Here is a 21,509-nt window from a genome sequence, read left to right as displayed (position 1 = left end):
ATTGCTGAATATTGTTATCATGATAAATTACTTAATACTCTTAGGCCTAGTCCATAGAGACTGCAGCCGTGTGGAGGCGCGCGGAGGCTGAGGGAAAGCGGGTGCTTTCCCTGGCCTTAGTGCGCACGCCGTCCGGGGGCGGACCGGTGACGTCACGGAGCTGGTTCGCCCTCATTGGGCGAACTGCTCACGTGACTGGCCCTCCGCTCCCCTCAGCGCCAAAACTTAAATTGATCGGTCTCCGCACAACTGCAGAAGCGCCCCCTAAAGCCGCCCTCATAAAGGGTGCTGGGGGGGTAAGCGCTGACCTTATGGTGGGAAGTATTTTGTTATTGTCTAACCCTAGTTCAAGGTGTTGGAAACAATTCAGTACAAAGTGTGACCTCCTGTCACACCCAAGTATTTACAGTGGAGAAACCATTTGCTTGTTCAGTGTGGGAAACAATTCAGTGTTAAGGGTCACCTCTTCAGATACCAACAAATTCATGCAGGGAGAGGCCTTTCACATGGACAGAGTATAGGAAAAACGTTTCTTGGATGAATGACCTCACACACCACATGATTCACACAGGGGAAATAATGTGCTTGTTCAAAGTGTGATAAACCATTTTATACAAAGTGGGTCTTGTTACACCATCAGATTTACACAAGGGAGCAACGTTTTAATTGTGCAGAATCTGGGAAACATTTCAGCTCTGAGAGGCACCTCAACACACACCAGACAATTCATAAAAGGGGATTACATCATAATCAGTTCCGTTATAGGAGGACAGTCCTCAGACACCAGAGCATTTACACAGGGGAGAAACCTTTCCCATGTGCAGAGTGTATACAATGTTTCTCAGTAAGAAAACCTTGTCACCCAAGTGCTTACACAGGGTTGGTATCTATGTCTTTATTTACATAGCGCTTCACAGCACTAATACACGTGACAATCATATAAATAATACAAATAACACATAATGGGAAGAAGTGCTATAGACATAAAAGTAACATTTAGGAAAAGGAGTCCCTGCTCCAAAGAGCTTACAATCTAATTGGTTGGTAGGAAGAACGTACAGAGACAGTAGGAGGGAGTTCTGGTAAATCTGTCTGCAGGGTGCCAAGGTTTATGTATGAGTTGTAAATTATCAGCCATTGAGCTAGTCGTATGCTTCCTTAAGCAGGTGGGTCTTAAAGGTGGATAGAGAGGGTGCTAGTCGGATACTACGGGGAAGGGCATTCCAGAGTTGTGGGGAGTCAGTGAGAAAGGTTTAAGGAAGGAGAGGACTTTAGATACGAAAGGGGTAGAGAGAAAACATCCTTTGAGCAGAACGCAAGAGTTGGGATGGTGTATATCAAGAAATTAGGGCTGAGATGTAAGGAGGAGCAGAAGAGTGTAAAGCTTTAACAGTGAGGAGGAGAATTGTGTGTGTTACAGGATTTGATAGGAAGCTAGGAGAGGGATTTCAGCAGGGAAGACACTGAGTCAGATTTAGAAATGAGTAGTGTGATTCTGGCAGCAGCGTTTAGGATAGATTATAGGGGAGACAGGTGAGAGGCAGGAAGGCCAGACAGCAGGAGGTTATAGTAATCGAGACGGAGAGAATGAGGGTCTGTGTCAGAGTTTTAGCAGTCGAGCAACAGAGGAAAGGGCGTATCTTTGTGTAAGAGATGTTTGCAGAGGTGCATAGCATGGGGCTCCCTCTGGGCTCCCCTTAATCCCATTGGTTCCTCCCGGGTTCCCCTTCATTCCCTTACATGCCGCTGCGGCTGTGACCAACATCGGAGAATGGGGAGGGCTGTGGGTGGGAACTGAGACGCGGAGCAGGTTACGCAGGTGCCGGGAAGGTTGCGATCGCGTAGCTGGCGGATTCCTTTGCGGGGCACCGCCATATTAGAGGCAATTGCACATGTGCGAGATGCTGCGCATTTGCAGGACATGCTTGCAAATGGCGGCCAAGAGGAAGAGGCTCCAAGCAGGGACTACATATCCCATAAGCCTCTGGGACATAGTCACATCGCGTATCAGCCAATAGGGCTCCTGAATCCTCCTGCTCTGTAGATAGATACTTTTCGTTTGCTGCAAGCCATGCCAGTCGGAGCTGGGACAAGGAAGGGGTAAGAGGTATATGCAGGTGCCTTTGGCTTTTCCCCTGTGTAGCTTGTGGTTGCTGCAGGGACACTGGCTGTAGAACCAGAGCATAGGGACAAAGCTAGGATGTGGCTGCATCCTTGACCAGAGTGATCTGGGACCAGATCATCCATCTATACCCACAGAGACTCTAAGGTGGTACAATCCACGCAGGACACACCCAACGTAGAGGCGGAGGCATCGCGGTTCATTGCTTTGGATACGTGGATCCCATATTCATCCTTGCGCGCACAGGTGTGGACACATCCGGCTGGTATCTCATCTCACCAAGTGCACCACCCATACACGGGCTAGTGGGACAGTGATGTCACACACACGTCGGAGGGTGATTGACTCTGTGGACACCACAGTGTTGGGTGCTCAGGGGCATTTTACTACTTGGAGGTAAACCCCACGAGGGTGAGATCACGGTGCAAAGGTGAAGGAGTAAGACCCTGCGAGGCATGTATGTTTTGGAGTGTTACTATTATTAGTCTGTGCAGTAAAACTGTTAAACCTACACAAGTGTGTTTTTTGTTTCAAACTTTTTTTATTGGTTGTCACAGGGATAAAAAAAATTAGTAATATAACAGCGTTTCAAGGGGGTATCTTTACAGCATTTTTTATATACAAAGAACCAGAAGCTTGTATTCTTACAGAACCAGCTGTAGAGATTCCTTAAACCATGGACCCTTTTTCAGAGTCCCCTTGCATATCCCTGTAGAGACAAATGAAAGAATAGAGGGAGTAAAGGACAGAAGGAGAAGAGATAAGGGGGAAAAGAGGGAGGAGGAGGTAAGGAGGGGAGGGAGGATATTCATGGGACCGGGATAGAGAGGGTAGTGAGGGAGAAGGATTATTTCCCAACCTAATGTTACATTTTTCTTTTCATGTTCCAGGAATCATGTGTAGCCAGGTCCCCCAGGCTCACCCTACCTCCATTTACTGGGAGAATAGGGAAGGTTGCAGCCAGTGTAGGGAGCGCTCCGGTGCACCGGAGGCTCCGCAGTGACCCGAGCGATAGGGCGCCGCCATGTTGGATATTCGCGCATGCGCAGTGAGCCCGTGGAGGTGATGATGGAGCGATGGTCGCGCATGAGCAGCAAGGGGTTGCGAGAGCCCGCGAAACAGGAGGCAATCTGATAGGGTGCAGCGCACGGGACTACGAGTCCCAAGACACTTAGCGAGACCAAGTGACGCCAGGGAGCCAATAGGGCGGGAGTATTCACGGGAGGAAGAGTTAGGAGGTTGCGCAGGGGAGCACGCTGGCAGAGCCGAGCCGGAGGAGGAAGGAGAAGGAGCTCTGTGTGTAGAGAGGCATGTAGCCCCTACACTAGGCCACATACCCCCGGCCCAGTTAGTCCCTGAGTCAGAGTGAGTGAAGCTGATGTAGGGAAAGGCCCTAAGATAGGAACCCGACCTTAGTATCAGTAGGAGAGTTGTCAGACGCAGAGACTGCCGCGGTACCATACAGAGGTTTGGGCTCAGACCTTTGCAAGTCCAACAGCAGTTGACCAGGTGGGATCGCCCGGAAGGTATCCCTGGAGTGTCTTCATCGTCGGATCCTTTGCGAAGTCCATTGGCAGGCCCGAGCGCTGGAGCGCTCGGCAGGTAACATCTACAAGTGCACCAACTATAACATCCGAACATATTGGCTGCGCAGTCACACACACATACCTCACTTTGGGGGGTGGGATTGTGGTGTGGAGAACTGGACACGAGGGTCGAGTACAACGTGAAGGGGTTGCGTCCTGTGAGACGCCGTATTATAGTGTCTCCTATACAGAGGGACACCTGTTTATGACATGCAAATTTATGGTTGCTATTAGTAAAGTCATTGGTTGTTTTATATGCTGTGTGCGTGGTATTATATTATTGTCCTGTGAGGAACAACTTCCACTCTGCTGGGAGCCATCACAGGTGGAGGCGCTGCACTTGGTAAAAGGTTATTTGTATTCAGATGTGTTACCCCAGGCTCTCCGTGGCGGAGGCTTAGGCCCTGTGAGCCAACAGGTTGAACAGCATTGGTAGCGCACTGTATTCATTAGGAAACACGGCTACACATGAATAAAGTATTTTTCCAAGAGAAAATAGTGCCAGCGATTGTTGAATACATTACGCGTGATTTCCCATCTGATCACTATTTCTTCCAGGACAATGATCCGAAACACACTACGCCTTCTGCCCATATTCTTGCCAGCGGTATCAACTGGGTTAAGATGCCACAGGAGTAAGTTCGGTAACCGGTTCTCATTGTTTTAATTCACCTTTTTTCCCCCTCCTATTCAAGATCTCCAGACTTGAATCCCATCGAATTGGTATGGCATCAGTTGAAGGATTATATCAGAAAAGTGGTGAAACCATTCAAAAAGTATGAATTAGCTGAAGGAATAATGAGTTTCTGGTACAACATACTCCCCTGCTCTCTCAGACCTATCCCTGTAAACTCTCTCTCAACACTCTGCTCCTCCCCTTTCTCCTATTGGTTCTCCTTCCTTTATAACCCCACTCTGTCCAGTTTCTCATTGCTCTGTATAGCTTTCCTGTGACTCCTGTGTGTGCAGTGTCTATGCCTAGCTCCCTTGTTTGTTCCAGCGCTGTTCCTGTCCCTGCTTCTGTTTGGATTCCCCTGGCTTGAACTACTGCTTTGGATTTGACTACTCTGCTTTCTCCAACCCCTGAACATTGGCTTACGGACACCACTGCGCTGCTCTCTCCAATCCTTGAACTCTGGCACACGGACATTACTATCCGATCTCTGGCACCCCGGACTTTGCAAGTATACGTTGACCCTTTTCTTACCAGGCCCGGCAACGCATTGCCACACTCCGGGCACGCCCTCGCTGCTGTGGGTGTGTGTTGTGCCCTTGCCCGCCTCAGTACTGGGGACTAGACAGGTCTGCGGGCATACAGGCGTTACATTATGCAGAGCCCAACAAATGCAGACCCCCCTGAGGTGGGCCAGTTTCCGTGGAACAGTTGCAATTTGTCAGCAATCAACTGACCTCAGTATCACAACAACTTGCCAACTTGTGTCTCTGGGAAACCCCAGTTGCCCAACACCCTTTGTTCCTGTAGCTATGCACAATCCAGGGCCACACATACCACCTCCCAACCGGTATGATGGGGACCCTCTCGCTTGCCGAGGATTCTTGAACCAATGCGAGGTTCAATTTGAGATGTCCCCCTCCCTCTTCCTTACTGTTCGTACCAAGGTGGCTTACATCTACACCTTACTCACTGGCGACGCTCTCGCATGGGCCGCTCCCCTCTGGGAACACCAACCTGAGTTAACTCAAGACTATCCAAGGTTAAGGCATGAGTTTCAACAGGTGTTTGACACACCAGCACGTAGGGAGACTGCTGCTTTTTCTTTGTTCCATATCACGCAGGTGCGGAGGTCAGCTGCAAGATACGCAGTGGAGTTCCGCACCATCGCCGCAGAGACCCAATGGAACGACGAGGCTCTTGCCGCAGCATTTTGGCATGGTTTGTCTGACACTCTAAAGGACGACCTCGCAGCTCACGCTCGACCTTCTTCCCTTAAGGAACTCATTGCACTCAGCATCCGTATGGATCAACGTACCCAAGAACGACGACATGAGCGTCACTGTTCTCGTTCTCTACCCCCTCTTTCTGTTTCTCACAGGCCTTCTCCTTCGCCCTGCCCTGCGTTGGATGCTCCTGAACCGATGCAGATCGGTAGCCAGCAACTTCGGGCTGCGGAGAGAGCACGTCGTTGTGAGGAGGGTCTCTGCTATTATTGCAGTTCCCCTGAGCATCGACTCCGAAACTGTCGCCTGAAGCCGGGAAACGGAAACGTCCAGTAAAGGTAGAGGGGCTTTTACTGGGTACTATCTCTCCTTGCCCCTCTCTCCCTAAGGAACTACCTAAAAACTTATGCTCCCTGTAACACCGATGGGCCCTGATCTTCAAATAGAAGTGAAAGCTTTCATCGACTCCGGGTCTGGTGGTAACTTTCTTGATCACACCTTCGCCTGCAAGAACCGTATTCCTTTGGTCAAGAAGAGATCGCCCATTGGCCTGGAGGCTATCGATGGACGCCCGCTTCAACCAGCCTTCATCATTAGGGAGTCCATTCCATTTGCCCTGTCCACCGCGGATGGCCATAGAGAGGTAATGGTCTTTGACGTCTTCCATTCCCCCACAGTCCAGGTTATGCTAGGATTGCCATGGCTGCAGCTCCACAATCTGCTTATAGATTGGACCGATGTCTTAACCATCCAATGGTCTCCCACATCAGAGAAGTCGGTTACTCCTCCTGCTGCCGTGCTCGCTGGCCTGGACACCACTCCCTCTAACCTGACCAGTCTGCCGACGGTGTATCATGAGTATTTAGATGTCTTCAACAAAGTACAAGCTGAGGTATTGCCTCCCCATCGCCCCTACGATTGTGTATACATTATGGCTCATGGGTTTTTCATCCCTGTCACTTCTATAGACTGAGGGTCGCCGGTTCAGCGGTATCCTCTTGAAGTGCCAGGGAGGGAATACCCTCAGCTCATTCACCCCTAACACATTTACATGCCAGAGGATTTTTCCCGGGCTTATAGAAAAAACAGAGTAGAGAGCGTTGATGGCGCACTGCCAGGGGATCCTGAGAGTATCAATCAGGAAAAAGAAACAGCCAGGCCACTCCAAGAATGAAAAAAATGGTGTTAGGTTTATTGCATGCTGATAAACACACAGGGAACGAACAGGTAAACACACCTACGCGTTGGCGGTGCTGGCTCATTCACATTTCAGGGCATAGAGCATGTTCCTATGCCCATAAGGGGAGGAGATAGGTTGAAACAACTAGATAGACGGGAATCCTTTTGGATCTTCACCTTAAGAACAAGAACTCCCCTGGGCATGAACACCGATTGGGATTTGAGTCACTTTTTATAAAGTTATAAATTTAAACACTTACCTTTTTCTGGTATATATTTATTTTCTATATATCAGTGTATCACTCTGTTTATAACCTTTTTTATAATTATTCTTGTGATTTTTAATTTTACTCATAAATAAGTTCATATATATATATATCATCTGTAAATATTAGATCACTATTAATAACAATATATATTTTTTACATTATTATTGATCATGTTTATAATTAATTACATATATTTGAAACAGATTTAAATTTCCCACTCGGTGTTCATAACCATAGAGTTATGAACATGCTATATGAGATAAAACTAAACATGTAATATATATCCATCTAGAAATGAGACAAAATTTCTGCTATATTGAAATATTCCTCTATGATGAATAGTATTGATGTCAATGCTTTATATTGTATGAATTTATTATACCTAAGGATGTCATGACTATTATGAATACTTTTTATATGATTTTCATATCATATACTGTTCTCTCCTCTGATAAACAAGGTGTTTAAATTTTTCCCTACTGTATGTATACTAACTGTGTGGGTACATCCTATGAAATAATACCAAATATGTATATTTCAAAAATGTTTTGGTATGTCATATGATATAATAGTTTGTGATTCAAAGGGCTTTATATATTGAATTGGATAAACTCAATTATGCTCATTTAAATTCATATACTGTAACATACATTATTATTCCTGTATGACCTATCTATCATCTTAATATATATAGATTTTCTAATGTATCTTCTTTCTATTTTCTCCCCTATACAGTTGCACAGGGTTGCTGCTAACATAGCAACTAGTTATTTGTAGTCATTTGTATTTTATTTGTATTTTACTTGTCTGCTTCACATTGTTTGTTCAATAAAGTTATTGTTGTGTAAAATACACTACTTGAGACTCAATGGGTCTACTGAATATGACGTCGCACTGGCGCGACCATTCAACATGGCGCCCGGCTGTGACGCCGTTCGGTGGACCGAAGTCGAAAGTACCGCCATGTCTATCTGTACTTTGCCCACACTGCCCACTCTATGGATGCGCGCGCACCATTCTCGTGCGATTTCGCACATACAGGCGACTAGATTAGCCGCCTTTACTCTGCGAGACGCGGGAAGGTGACGCGGCACCCTATTGGTTTGGAAGCGGTCTGGGTAAGTATAAATTAAAAGTTTTACAGCACTTTGGTCACCTTGATAAAGTACACTTAGTACGAAACGCGTAGGTGCGTTTACCTGTCCGTTCCCTGTGTGTTTATCAGCATGCAATAAACCTATCACCATTTTTTTCATTCTTGGAGTGGCCTGGCTGTTTCTTTTTCCTGATTGATACTCTCAGGATCCCCTGGCAGTGCGCCATCAACGCTCTCTACTCCTCTGGATCTTCACAAGATGGACCGCACACCGCCAATGACACGAGTGCCCCCTTGGTAGTACAGGTAAAGAGCCATAGTGCCTTTTATTTATTCCTGCTTACCATGGTCATTGACCACTTATTTCTATAACACTGGTTGGGTTTGCAATACTGTAATCTAGTGAGGGTCTGGCTGACTCCACGTCTGTCCCACCAGTTGTCAATCAACTTTATTGGGGGCACTCCATCGTTATCAAGATTAACCCATTGTGGACCTAAATAATACTGGATGTCCAATAAGGACTGGTCACAATTGAGAGCATCACATCCATCCTGTTTCTATGTTATAGAAAAAACAGTACAGTCCTGTCTGTACATTTTAAAATCACAATTGTACACACTTTATTCAAACGTCATGTTCTGGGTGTACCATCACTGTAATTTTTATATGTATCTTCATGTTTTATTTATTTACACTTGCACACCAAAAACCAGGGTGCTAGGTGCCTCCGTTCTCTAGTTAGCCCCCTTAATTGAAATGCCGGCTTATGGGGACCATGTTCACCGAGTTCTCACGCCAATTGACACAGTTCCCACTCCAATTGACTTTCCGGCTTTCAAGTTAAGGCACGGATACATTCTATCGGTAAAACCTCTTCAGACTTAACCGCAAGCCACTTATTCAATTGACTTGTGGTTACAGGGTCAAACCGATAGCAAATGGATACCCATGCTTTACACAGACTGCGAACCGCAGCCACGCTTCTTCAATCAGTGCTTACTGAGGTGCTCACTACTCCATCTTGTGTCTCCACAGATTATAGCAGGCACTGCATTCATTTTCATTACAGCAGGCCGGGAATAGCCTGCAAATGGAGTTTAAAAAGGCTGGGACAGGGCAAATACAGTGGTGTAGTGCAGAGAGTGTTAACCCCTTCATTCCCAATGCGAGTTAGGGTTAATCAGCCAGGTATAACCTTTATTTTAGGCCTGATTAACACTTTACTCGTCATAAGTACCCCACTGTGGGGTAGTAACTATAGACATTACCACTGTTTTTGCATTTATTAATGTTTTATTTACGTTATAGGGAACACTTGTTTGTTGACAGGGACAAGGGTAATACCTAGATCTGATTAATCTAAGGGAAGGGGCCAGAAGAAGGGGCCAAGTGCCCCGACATGTTCGTTGCCCCCCTTATTCCCGTTTTCTCCTCCCCTTGTCTATCCCATTGTGTTTCCCTCCCCTCACTTAGGATTTTTTTGTGTTACATATTGTGTAACATTAGACATGTGATTCTGATCTGCTAGTTTCACCCTCTGCAGTTATTTGCGTATCAGGGATATATGCTGCTGTTTACCTTGTATAATTCTTATGTATTAGTAAAAACTCGTATCTTGCCGTTATTAATTTCAATTGATTTTGTCGAGTGCTGGGAACAAATTGCTTGTTCTATTGTGTAACATTGGAGGGAATCAGGGTCCCTCCGTGTTCCCGTGCACCATTCAGATATTTACATTTTATGCTTAATTTTTTAGGTGCTGCTAAAAAAACGTTTTATACGTTCAGGATCCTGTAATTGTTTTATCTCTTATTTTTACAGCTGGACATGAATGTAGGGAGTTTGTAGAGACACACACAGTGGGACATAGGTATCAAGGCAAAAGGGGGTGATATTTAGGGGCAATGATTCTGCAGCATATGTATCTGTAAGAGACGTGTTCAGAGGTACGCAATGGAGACTGTTTTTAAGATGAAATTAAAAGTAGGCTTTATTGCGCCTGTCCCTTTAACATAGCAAAACATAGGAAAATAAGCCAAACAAAAACCTATCTCCGCTTTGGAGACTATCTACACATGTCGCTCAGCCCTCTCTAACTGGGTTGGTTAGCTAAGCTATTTACCAGCCCCAAAATATAAACATATATGCAGATATATAACAGTTCCAAAAGAAAGTATTATCTGTCTCCTGAAGCTGTAGGGGAAGTCTTCTCTGCTCTCTTGGGAAAGCACCTTTGTGTGCTACAGCAACGTCTGTCCAGGTTTTGAGCTCTGGTCCACTTGTCTTGCTATCAGCATACAGTCCAGTCCTTCTGCAGCTCAAGACAGCAATTCCTCTGGTCAGTCCCCCCAATTGTGAGACTCATGAATCTCTGCTCTGTCTCCTAGTTCAGCTCAGGTGTTAGCTAAGGAGTCTCATTTCCTGTCTCAAAGGCAGGCTTTTTCTAACACCTCTAATCAGCCAGGTGCTGGTCAATTAACCAGCACACTGCTGGATTAGAGGCAAGTTTTCTGAACAGGGTAAGTCCCCTGTTACATACCTCCCTGTTTGTGGGAAGCTCGGGCTTGCCACGGCCAAAGCCCATCCTTCCACTGTCACTCGAGATATCTCTGTGACTTGAATGAGAGTGGATGGAGGAGAACCCTCAGTCCTGTTGGAATTGGAGCCCTTCCTCCAGTTTAGTAGTGTCTCCTCCAGAAGGTGTTTGAGTTCAGCAGTCCTCAGTCGCTCAAGGAGAACTTTTCTCAAGTAGAGTCTTTCTACTGACCATGTGGTCCTGAGCTTTCCCGTGTCGGGCGATCCTCTTTTTGTAGGCAGACTGTATGGCGACAGTCGCAGAGCACCTATGCAAATCGCTCTCTCTCGCCATCCTTCCCATGTGCTCCACTTTAGCACAAAATGTCCATTTCCTGGTATTCACAAGAGCGCTAACACTTGAACAAGTGTTCATGTTTATGTGATATCACAAGAGCGTCCAATAACAAACATTTGAGCCCTCAGTTCTTGAAGCTGTCTTCCTGCACTTTTACCATTTAATGTAGTCGCCATTTCAGTTTCTTTGGGATTGAGTTGCGATTCCAGCTCTATTTCCAGAGAATGTCCTATCTTTTCAGCTTCCTCAGCTAAGGATTCTTCTGGCTTAGATTCTGCAATCCTACCTCTGTTTGTTGCCTGTTGGGCGATTGCAGGTTTGGCTAGTGCTTTCTTAGGTGGCTCAAACTTCGTAATCTTGTTTTGAAGGTGAGTGGTGTCCCTAGCTCTCACTGTACACTTGTCCTCACGGGCCTTAGTTACTGTGGGATACCGAGCCAATACCTTTTCCCGTATTGGAGGCATCTGTAAGTTAGTGGACTGCAGAGTCTCACTCTGTTTCTTGAGTATTTCCTGCCATTCTCCTTTCAGGGTCTTTATTTCTTCCCTGTGCTTTCTCCGAGCTTGCTTCCACCTATCATTCTTTATTTTGTGGAGCACTGTGAACTTCTTCGCTTGGGCCGCAGATACTCGTCTCAGTTTCTGGACCTTTTTGCGCTCCCTCTTATGCCGAATCACCTGGCCTCTAAGCTTAGCCTCTAGCGATGCTTTGGTGATGGTCAGGGTAGCCTTCACTTTATCCTGCTGCTTTGCGAGGACGCACTGGGTAATCAGACGTTCCTGCAGCCCTTGTATTTCCTTAGCAGCCTGCAGATTTTCTTCCTGCAGAGTTCGCTGCTTCTCCTCGACATTCTTTCATTCTTTCCATTGACGTGGTTTGTCAACTCTGAATTGTTTTTTTGTTTTTTTTAATATCTTTTTTTTTATTCAGGTGTATACATTTGCAGGTCATACAAATAGGTACATGTATTGTTTTTCCCGTCGTGTTACATACATATACATTTATTTGTACATATCTATACACACATACCCCTATACATACATATATCACATAAGAAATATAGAGAGAGGCTACAGATATTTTATATCATTTTCTGCTATGGACCTATACAGTGAGATCTTGGTAAGTATCACCTGTTTTTTTCCTCTTTCCTTTATAACTCGGACTTCTAGGAGCCCTGAGCACTCCATCAAAATTGGGAGTGCTTAATAAACTAATCGCCAACAGGCGGTAACATTGTTTAGATCATCTCAACATATACTATTTACTATGTTTAATTTGGTCTCTATTTTTGGATTATGGGTTTTAATGAAGTTGATGTATTTCTTTCTTTGAGGTGGGGGGTGTCTATTATTGGGAGTGTTCTTCTACCTCTGGTTTCTCGAGGAATTTAGTCTGGTCCTTTGTTGGGAAGGATGTTATGATTAGGTCCCATTTATTTCGGAAGTTAGTCCCTGGATTGTTTCCTCTTTGGTTTTTATTGATTTTGTCTATGGTAATAAGCTTGATTAATAGGGATTTAATTAGTTCCATATTTGGGGCCTCTGGTTCCAGCCATTTCATCATGATCGCCTTCCTAGCAGTTAGGAGGATCATCTCTGTTGGAAGGAGTGCTTTGTTATTTCTATTTATCCTAATTTGCCATGGTTCCGTGTTAGCGAATAGCATGGGTAGCGGGTGTTTTTCCCATTCCACCTTTGTCACTGTCTTGATAAATTTTAATATTTGGTCCCAAAACATCGAGATCTTCTAACATTCCCAGAAACAGTGTTTAAGGTTAGCCCTCTCTTTTCTACATTTGGGGCATTTTGTGGTGTCCGCTTCTAAATTTTTCACCTGTCTCATGAAAGGGATATAGGCTCTATGCATGATTTTGAATTGCATCTCTCTCCAGCTTTCAGAGACTATTATTTTACGAGTTCTAGTATATACCACCACCAGATCTTCCATTGTCTGCACTTCCTTAAAGTCCTGTTGCCAGGCTTTTACATTTTTGCTGTTATTTTTGTCCATTTCCTTGTCTCTGGTTAATTTGTACATTTCTGCTGTCAAAGGCGTTATGTTTCAAAATGTGTCTTTTATAGTCGTGGAGGCTTCTGCCATAATTTAACAGTTGAATGTATGAGTATATTTGGTTCTCAGGGAGATCATATTTGGTTGCCACTTCCTGGTAACACATAAAGTCCTGTTTCTCCTCACTAATAATATGGCCCAGGCATTTAATCCCTTTTTTATCCCATATATAGAAATGTTTGTTGTCTGTCCCTGGGAGGAATCTATGATTTCCTAGGATAGGTAGAAATCTAGAGGACAAGTATGATAAGTTGAGCTATTTCCTTATTGCTCTCCATGTCATAACTGTTTCTCTGATTAGTACATTTGACTTGAGTTCCTGGGGTAATTTGTTCCACTATGTATGAAGAATCTCGGGTAATGAATATTGGTCAGAAAATTATTTCTCAATTTCTGGAGAGGAAGAAAACTCCAATATCCAGTCTCCCACGTGTCTCAGAAGGCACGCCAAGTTATAATCTCTAATATTTGGGATATTTGTTCCTCCCATTTCCTTTGTCATCTGTAATTTGTTTAGGGCTATTCTTGTTCTCTTCCCATTCCATTTGAATTTATTTATCCCCTTGTTTAATTCTTTGACGTCTTTGTGTTTAAGTAAGAGGGGCAGGGTCTGTAGTGGATACAGTAATCTTGCAAAAGATATCATTTTAATAACACATATCCTGCCAAAGAGGGACAGTGGGAAGGTCATCCATGACCTTAGCTCTTCTGGGATCTTTTTAATTACCGGTTTGATGTTGTTTTCATATAATTTTGTCAGATCTGCTTCTAATTTTATCCCTAAATATTTTATTGGGGCTGTTGTTATCTTAATCGGTGTCTTAGCTGCATCTCTGGTTCCCATTGGCTTGTTTATGTATAAGAGTTCCGTTTTGGAGACATTGATTTTGAAGCCTGCAAATGACCCGAAAATTGATATGGCCTCGAGTATTTTCCCTACCGATTTCTCTGGATTTGCCAGGAACAGTAGGATATCATCAGCAAACATTGCTAATCTCAGGTCTATTTTGCCCATCCTTATGCCCTCGAACTCAGTCATCTGTTTCAAATAGTGTCCCAGCGGTTCTATTGCTAAGTTAAATAACAACGGGGACAGTGGGCATCCTTATCTCGTCCCTCTGTGGAGCGAGAAAGGTTCTGATATACAGCCAGCCGCTATTATCTTGGCTTTTGGTTTGTTATATAGAGTATTTAAGACTGAGGTGATGTTCCCACTAAAACCAAACTTGTCTAACATAAAATGTACGTGGTCCCAAAGTATGTTGTCAACCGCCTTTTCGGCATCTATAGCGACCACGGCCGCGTTTTATATCTTGTGTTTCTGTGCCCAGAGGATAGCTGATCTTCCCTTTATAAAGCCCAATTGGTCTGGGTGAATGATAGATGGAAGTATTTTTGCCAGTCTATCTGCTATTATTTTTGTAAAGATCTTAATATCTTGTTTTATCAAGGAGATTGGCCTATATGACTCTGGCAGAAAGGGGTCTTTCCCGGTCTTATGGATAATTTTTATGTGGGCCATTTCTCTTGAAGGTAGGGCGCCTCTCCCTTCTAGAAGTATCTGGAACGTATTTTTCAGTGGAGCGTTTATTTCTTCCTTGAGTATTTTGTAGTACTCTCCTGACAGACCATCCGGTCCAGGGGCCTTAAAAGTCTTCAAATTACCTATAGTGTCTGCAAGTTCTTTGGGTGTTATAGGGGCATTAATGTTCGCTTGTTGGTCTGCATTGATTTTCGGGCATTTTAAGTTTTTCGAAGAACCTATTTCTATTAGCTATATTGATCTCTTTTCGTATAGTTTTTCATAATATTTTTTTAAAGATCTTTTATTTTTGCAATAGGTTTTATGTTATTATACCCTCTCATGAGGTTCCCCAAGAGTCTACCTGATTTGTTCCCGTGGTTAAAGAATGTGGTCTCTCTGGCTGTGTTTTTCCTGATTTCTTGTTTTTCTAACCAGATTTCACATGCCGCTTTCTTCTGCCAGTAGTTCTCTCTATTACTTTGGGAGTCTTTCGTCTTAAGCGTTTTATAAGCTTGGCCTAGCTCCTTGCTTGCCAGATTAAAGCCTTTGTTGGCTTCCCTCTTGAACCTGCAGACGTATGAGATAATTTGGCCCCTCATTACTGCTTTTGAGGTTTCCAAGAACAATATTGGATCGGTCTTGTGGGCTTCATTATCAATTTCAAACTTTCTCCACTTATTTCGCAGGAATTCTCAGAATTTTTCACTTTTTGCTAAATAGTTTGGGAATCTCCAAATGTTTGGGCTTCTCATATCAATAGTCATTTCAATTTCTATAAAGATGGGAGCATGATCCGAGATTACAATTTCTCCAATATCCACTTTTGATGTCTTGTTTAGTAACCCTTCGCTAGTTAGAAAACTATCAATTCTTGAAAAGGTCGCGTGAACACTAGAATAGAAAGAGTATTCTTTTTCTATAGGGTTAAAGGTCCTCCACGCATCAACTAGGCCTAGGGCATCTTTTATTTGTATCATGTTTTTTGTTTGTATATTTGGGGGTGGAGCACCCTTCTTATAGCCAGATCTGTCCATAAATACGCCTTGAACCGTGTTCCAGTCACCCCCCTGTATTAAATTGGTACATTTATATTTTAGAATTCTTTGTGTCAGGTCTCGTAAAAATATTGGATTATGGTCGTTGGGGCCGTAGATATTAACTACTGTAGGACATACTCTTTCTCGGCCGTTTTAATCTTTGCTATTATCAGCCTGCCTGCTGCGTCTGACTGTCGAAATGATCTCCACTGGAATATTTTTTTAAATTAGAATGGCGACCCCTGCTTTCTTATGAATCGCCGGGGAAAATACACACTGTCCCACCCAGTCCATTTGTAGTTTTGTAGATTCCTTGATGTCTAAGTGCGTTTCTTTTTCAAATAGTTTAACACTTTTTTACGCTTGATGGGGTTGTTTAGTCCCTTTACATTCCAGGAAGCTATTTTTACTGGCATTTATGTATTGTTTCTTTTGTTATCTCAAGTGTTACCTTTTTATTCCACCTGTTGACTTCACCCCATTTATCTTTATTCCTAATTTTCGGGTTAAGGTTTTCCCTGTTATTTTTGGGTAATGTAGAATTCCCCATATTAGAAGAGAGATCCTTAACTTGGAACTTAACATTAACATTTCTAAACTTTGTCAACTTTATCGTGTATTGTACTTCACTTTTATCCAGAGAAGATGGCCACATTCCTTCCTCCTGTGTGACCTCTTATTCTTATTCGTGCTACCGTGCTCCTTAGGAGATTTAATTACCTCTAATACTAATGTGCCAGACAAAAGTTTTTTTTTTTTGACCCATTTTGAAGTGTTAGAGTTTGCTTGGGGTTTCTTCGTGGGGGGGGGGCAAGGGGGCGAGAGTGGGGGGCGAGAAAGAGGGGGCGAGAAAGAGGGGGGGAGAGGAAGAGGAGCGCGGGGGGGGGGGGGGGAACTAGGTGTAACGCTAATATTCTCCATTTGCTCCCTTTGCATTTTGAGGGGTGGGGGGGGGGGGGGGTGGAGGGGTTGACACAGATAAAAGTTTCCTTTTGCTCCCTTAGCATCTTTTGCATTTAACCTTAGTATCTATAACAATGTAGTGGCTATCAATGTAACTTTGGTACGTTTTCTTCACAGTTTCTTTTTCCGTCTTTTCAAAATAATATGACAGTGATGTATATATTATTAGGATGGGTGGGGGGGAGGGGGATGATGGTGAGGAAGGGTGGGGGTGAGGGTGGGTATGAGGGTACACACAGGTAAAAGTTTCCTTTTGCTCTCTTTGCATCCTTAGCATTTAACCTTGTATCTGTATCACTGTAATGTTTGCAATAGCTTTGGTGCATTTCCTTCACAGTTATTTGCATCTATTCGAGCCACCACATCCGTGGTTTATTATAGGGGTGAGGGGTTGCCTGGTGAAGGGGGGCTTGAGGGGAAGGGGGAGTGCCGCTGGTGGGGAGGGGGTAGTGGTGAGGAGGGGTTGGGGGGGGATTGATGGTAAGGAGGGGGTGTGAGTGGGTAGTGTGTGGGTGGGGAGTAGGTAGGGTGGGTGCGCGGGTTATCATTGGTAGAAATTTCATTTTGCTCCTTGGATGGGTGGGGGTGAGTGGATGGGGGGGAGTAAGTGAATGGGATAGGGTGTGGATGTATGGGGGGGTGAGTGGATGGGGTTGGGGTGTATGTGGGGATCATGAGTGTATGGGGGTATGTGAGAGTGGATGGGGGTGGGTGTGAGTGGATGGGGGGTATGTGTGCGTGGATTGGTGGGGGGGGGTTGATGGGGAGAGGAAATCGGTGGGAGGGTAGAACGGGGATTATGTATGCCAGGGGGGATGGAGGCTGGGAGGTGTACAGTCTCGGAGGGTGAAAGTGTGCAAACTGGGGGGCAGGTAGTTCTTTTGCCCTGTATGGGCTGATATATGTAGCAGCCTGTCTCCCCCCTCCTCCCCCAACCCCCCAACGGCCCGAGTTCGCCTCCATCATAGCGGGGCATCAGCGATAGTCCCGGCAAGGGGACAGCAGGGCGGCAGGCCCACGAGGGCACCAGGGTGGAAACAGGAGGGTCGGGGACGGTCCCAGGGGGCCACGAAGGCAAACCGGAGGACCCCACAGATCGTTGCGCTCCCTTGACCCCGCCAAATACCTGACAATTCGGGCTCTCTCGTCCGCAGGGGGGAAGGAGGAGGAGGGGCCCACACCGAGGCATCCCGATCCCCCGGTGTCCCGGATCACCGGGCGAACAAGTGAGTGGTGGTGGTGGGGGGAGGAGCATGTCTCTCCCGCGGCCCCCACGATGCTCAGGCAGCCCGTCGGGGACAGGACGTGTCTTCGCCGGAGGATCGCCGGTCGCCGGGGAGTATCCCGGGTCAGAAGAGGGCAGCCTTCTCATCGGGCCAGGGTTCTCTTCACCCTCGTCACGCATTCAGATGAGGTCTCGCTCCAGCGGCTCTCTGGGCACTTAGATGGAGGTACAGGCTGCCGGTTGGGGGGGGCCGCGGTGGGAGGGTGGAGGGAGGGGGAGAACAGGATCAAGGAGATGGTAGAAAGGAGTCTCATCTGTCGCTGCCCCGTTGGTCGTTCTGATCTTCCGCTGGGACCCCCACGAACAGCTCAGCCCTCTGGTGGGAAGTAAAGAATTTTACACCCTCTTCAGTGAAGATCTTTAGAGTGGCCGGGTGAGGGCGAATTTTCTTTTTTGGTTGTACAGAGTGGTACATACTGTCCCGAACTCCCTTCTGTTCTGGGAGACTAGCATAGAAAAGTCCTGGAATATCATCAGCCGTTTCCCTTCGTATTCTAGCTGTTGTAGGTCCTTGAAAGCTCTGATGACATTTACTTTATCATTATAATTTAGGAACTTTGCAATTATGGGTCTTGATTTGGAGTTTTGGCCCTCCTTTATTTGGCCTATTCTGTGTAGTCTCTCGACTGAGGCTGTGGTCTTTGCTTGTGATCTTGAGCTTGTCCGGCAGCCATTTTTCACAGAAGTGAAGGAGATCACTTTGTCTGAGTGATTCAGGAACTCCGATGATCCGTAAATTGTTTCTCCTGGAGCGGTTTTCGAGATCGTCCATTTTTTCTTCAAGTATTTTGTTTTTTTCTGCAGTTCTTCCAGGTTTTTTGTTAAAGAGCCCAGGGTATCTTCCATAGCACTCACCCTGTTCTCCACCTCCTCCACTCTGCCAGCGTGTGATGCGAGATCACTTCTGAGATCTTTAATGCCTTGTTTAATCTCCGCTGAGTTTGCCTCCAATTTAGGTAAGAGTTCTTTAACAACAGTTTTAGCTATTGTGTTGTAATCTATGTTTAAAGGTTGACTCTGGGTGTTTGGGGCGTCACAGTCTTTCTCACTTGGATCAGGTCCCTGACCTTCGTGGCTGTCGGCCATTTTCTGATTCTCTTTCTTCTTGTCCCTCTTGTCTGTCTTTTGGGATTTTGAGGTCATCTCTTTTGATTTGGATAAATATTTCTCCATATATTGAAGTCCAGTTGTACCTTTTCTCTGGTGGTGATTTGTTGTAGGTAAATTTCTGTTTTTTCTAGCAGTTACTTTGCACTTCTCCTCAGGAGCCAACGGGGCTAATTAGGATCGTGCCTCACTGCTCTGGCGCCATACCGGAAGTGTCGAATTTTCTTTTTTAATCTTAAATTTTCTCCTTTTTCAGTCTCTGTACTATTCAGGGCCTCCTTGCAGTCCACCTTCATTTTTGCACATCTGCTTGGAGGCGGGCTGTCTCCTGGCGTGAGACTTCCATCTCCAGGTTTAGGTTCTGAAGCTCTTTCTGAAAGGCTTTGAGATCTAAGTTAAGATGTAGGATAGTTTTCTTTGAAATGTCCAGCTCCTCAGTGAGACTGTGTAGTTCCTTTCTGGAGACTTCCAGTTCTGTGCGGCAGCTGTTGATCTCATGATGTGAGGCATTCAGTGCTCTGCGGAGTGTATGAACCTCCTTCTGAGATACGTCTACCTCTGTCCGGACACTGTTGACATCCTGTTGTGAGGCATTCAGCTCTATGCAAAGAGTGTGCATCTCTTGCTGAAAGACTGTCATCTCCTTCAGTGCCTCCTCATACTTCCGCTTCAGCTTAGCCATAATTTTATGAGATTGGCTCTGCTTTTCATCCATGGCGGTAATAGTAGTGTTTGCGGTATCTAGCTCAGTCTTGAGCTCGTCCAATTCTGTCCTGGCCAAAGAGTACATTGTGAGCACATCTTTCTGTAGCTTCTGTTATTTTCCTGGAGCCGATCACAGTCACGCCTGGCAACCTTCAGGACATCCCCAGGGCTGGTCAAGGGATCGTCACTCACCGGTTCCGGCTCCGCTTCCCTGGGATGGTTGGTTGAGGGTTTCTCACTATTAGCACCGGACAAACACTTCTTTGGGGTATACAACTTCTGCCTTGGGCCCTCTGGATAGTCGGTCATGCGCGGGACGACTTCTCCATTTTCTCTAGGCTGCAGGGCATTTCGGACCCCCTTTTCCTCTGCAAGATCTGCAGATGTGTCTGTTCCTTCCACGGTAAGTGAAGAACCGCTTTTCTTTTTTCGCCTTTTTGTTTTGGATGACACCGTCCCCTCAGGGATACTGGAGTCTCCATCTTCATTTGAAATTTTAGCAGCGTCACTGGATCCACCTGGCTTTTCTTGCAACTGTAACAGCTGACGGAAATATTTGGTGATCCACTGCTCCCGCGCTTTCTCCTGCCGATCATATTCGCCATCATAGGGAGCGGTCTTTTTGGTTCGTACCGAGTTTAGGCACCCCCACCATTCTTGGGGTGTTTGTTGGGTGTGACTAGGTTTGGGTTCCCCATAAGAGATGTCTTCCTCCTCATCGGACTGGAAGGGCCACTCTTCCGTGAGGTAGGGTTCATTACAGGAACACTGCATTTTGTCCTCCATTTTGGGGCTATCAGGTGAAATTTTCTTCCTGACCTCAGGAGGCGCTATTGCAGCTGTTGCCACTGTATTTGCCAGAACCCCAAATGGTTGTAGTCCTACAGGTGGGCATATTTTGCTTGCTTGTAGAGGTCGTAGCTCTCACAGGCCTCTCTGTAGACTTTTTCTTCCCTTGCGTACTTTTTACAATATTAGCAGTACTGTGCATGCATTCACTCTCATCATCTGAATAAGGCCTGAAGGGCCACTGCTCCGTGTGGTGGGGTTCTTTACACCAGGAACAAATTTCTTCCCTATTTTTACAGAGTCTGAATTTGACTTCAGCTGGGTGGCCATTTTAAATTCCCAGGGTTCTATTTCTTTAAATACAATGCTTGCTGGCTGCCCATTTTCTGGCTTCAGCAAAGGCATTTGCTTTACACCATTTACTTGCTATGTACAATCTCTCTGCTTCAGCAACAGAATTTGGTTTTCTGCTTGAGTTCAGTAATTTTCAGTCCCAGCTTTGGGTATTATGGCATTAACTCTTCACACTTTGGTTTCTTGTTTTATTCCCAAGATACATAGGCAGACTTTACTTGCAGAAAAAAACACATTCTTTGCAGTGGAATATTTCTTTCACTCCCGGCAGGGTGACTCAACACTCAGCAATTGGCTTTGAGATACCTTTTACACAGTTCAGCAATCCCTTTTTCCCCGGTAGGGCAATTTTACACTCAGCATTTGTTTGCTGAAAATTCCCCTGCTTCAGCACAGTCTTGCATCAATTTTCACACTTTTCTGCATATACTCCATTCACAGCTGGTAGTCCTATGCGGTGTGTCAACCTTTATTTGCAGAATCAGTACCGCTCGTGGGTCACCATCTATATTCACTGCTTCAGCGAAACATTTGAAAACAACAAACACCTATCCCTTTTAAGGGTTAACACACTTCTTGAACCCTGACTACGACTGGAAGGCAAAACCCCTATTTCAATGACCATATTACACTTTATTGTGATAG

At 45.3% G+C, this 21,509-nt stretch overlaps 1 protein-coding gene across 2 annotated transcripts in view; it reads right to left on the bottom strand.

Moving 5' to 3' along the window:
• LOC142488427 (uncharacterized) overlaps positions 1-21,509 on the bottom strand; it is a 1,092,840-nt gene that overhangs the window by 277,652 nt on the left and 793,679 nt on the right. The gene's annotated exons all lie outside the window — the stretch shown is intronic.

The sequence above is a fragment of the Ascaphus truei genome, chromosome 2 (genome assembly GCF_040206685.1).
Source record: "Ascaphus truei isolate aAscTru1 chromosome 2, aAscTru1.hap1, whole genome shotgun sequence".
Taxonomy (NCBI): domain Eukaryota; kingdom Metazoa; phylum Chordata; class Amphibia; order Anura; family Ascaphidae; genus Ascaphus; species Ascaphus truei.
The sequence above is the reverse complement of the archived record's forward strand: the minus strand, read 5'-3'. Positions and strand labels throughout refer to the sequence as shown.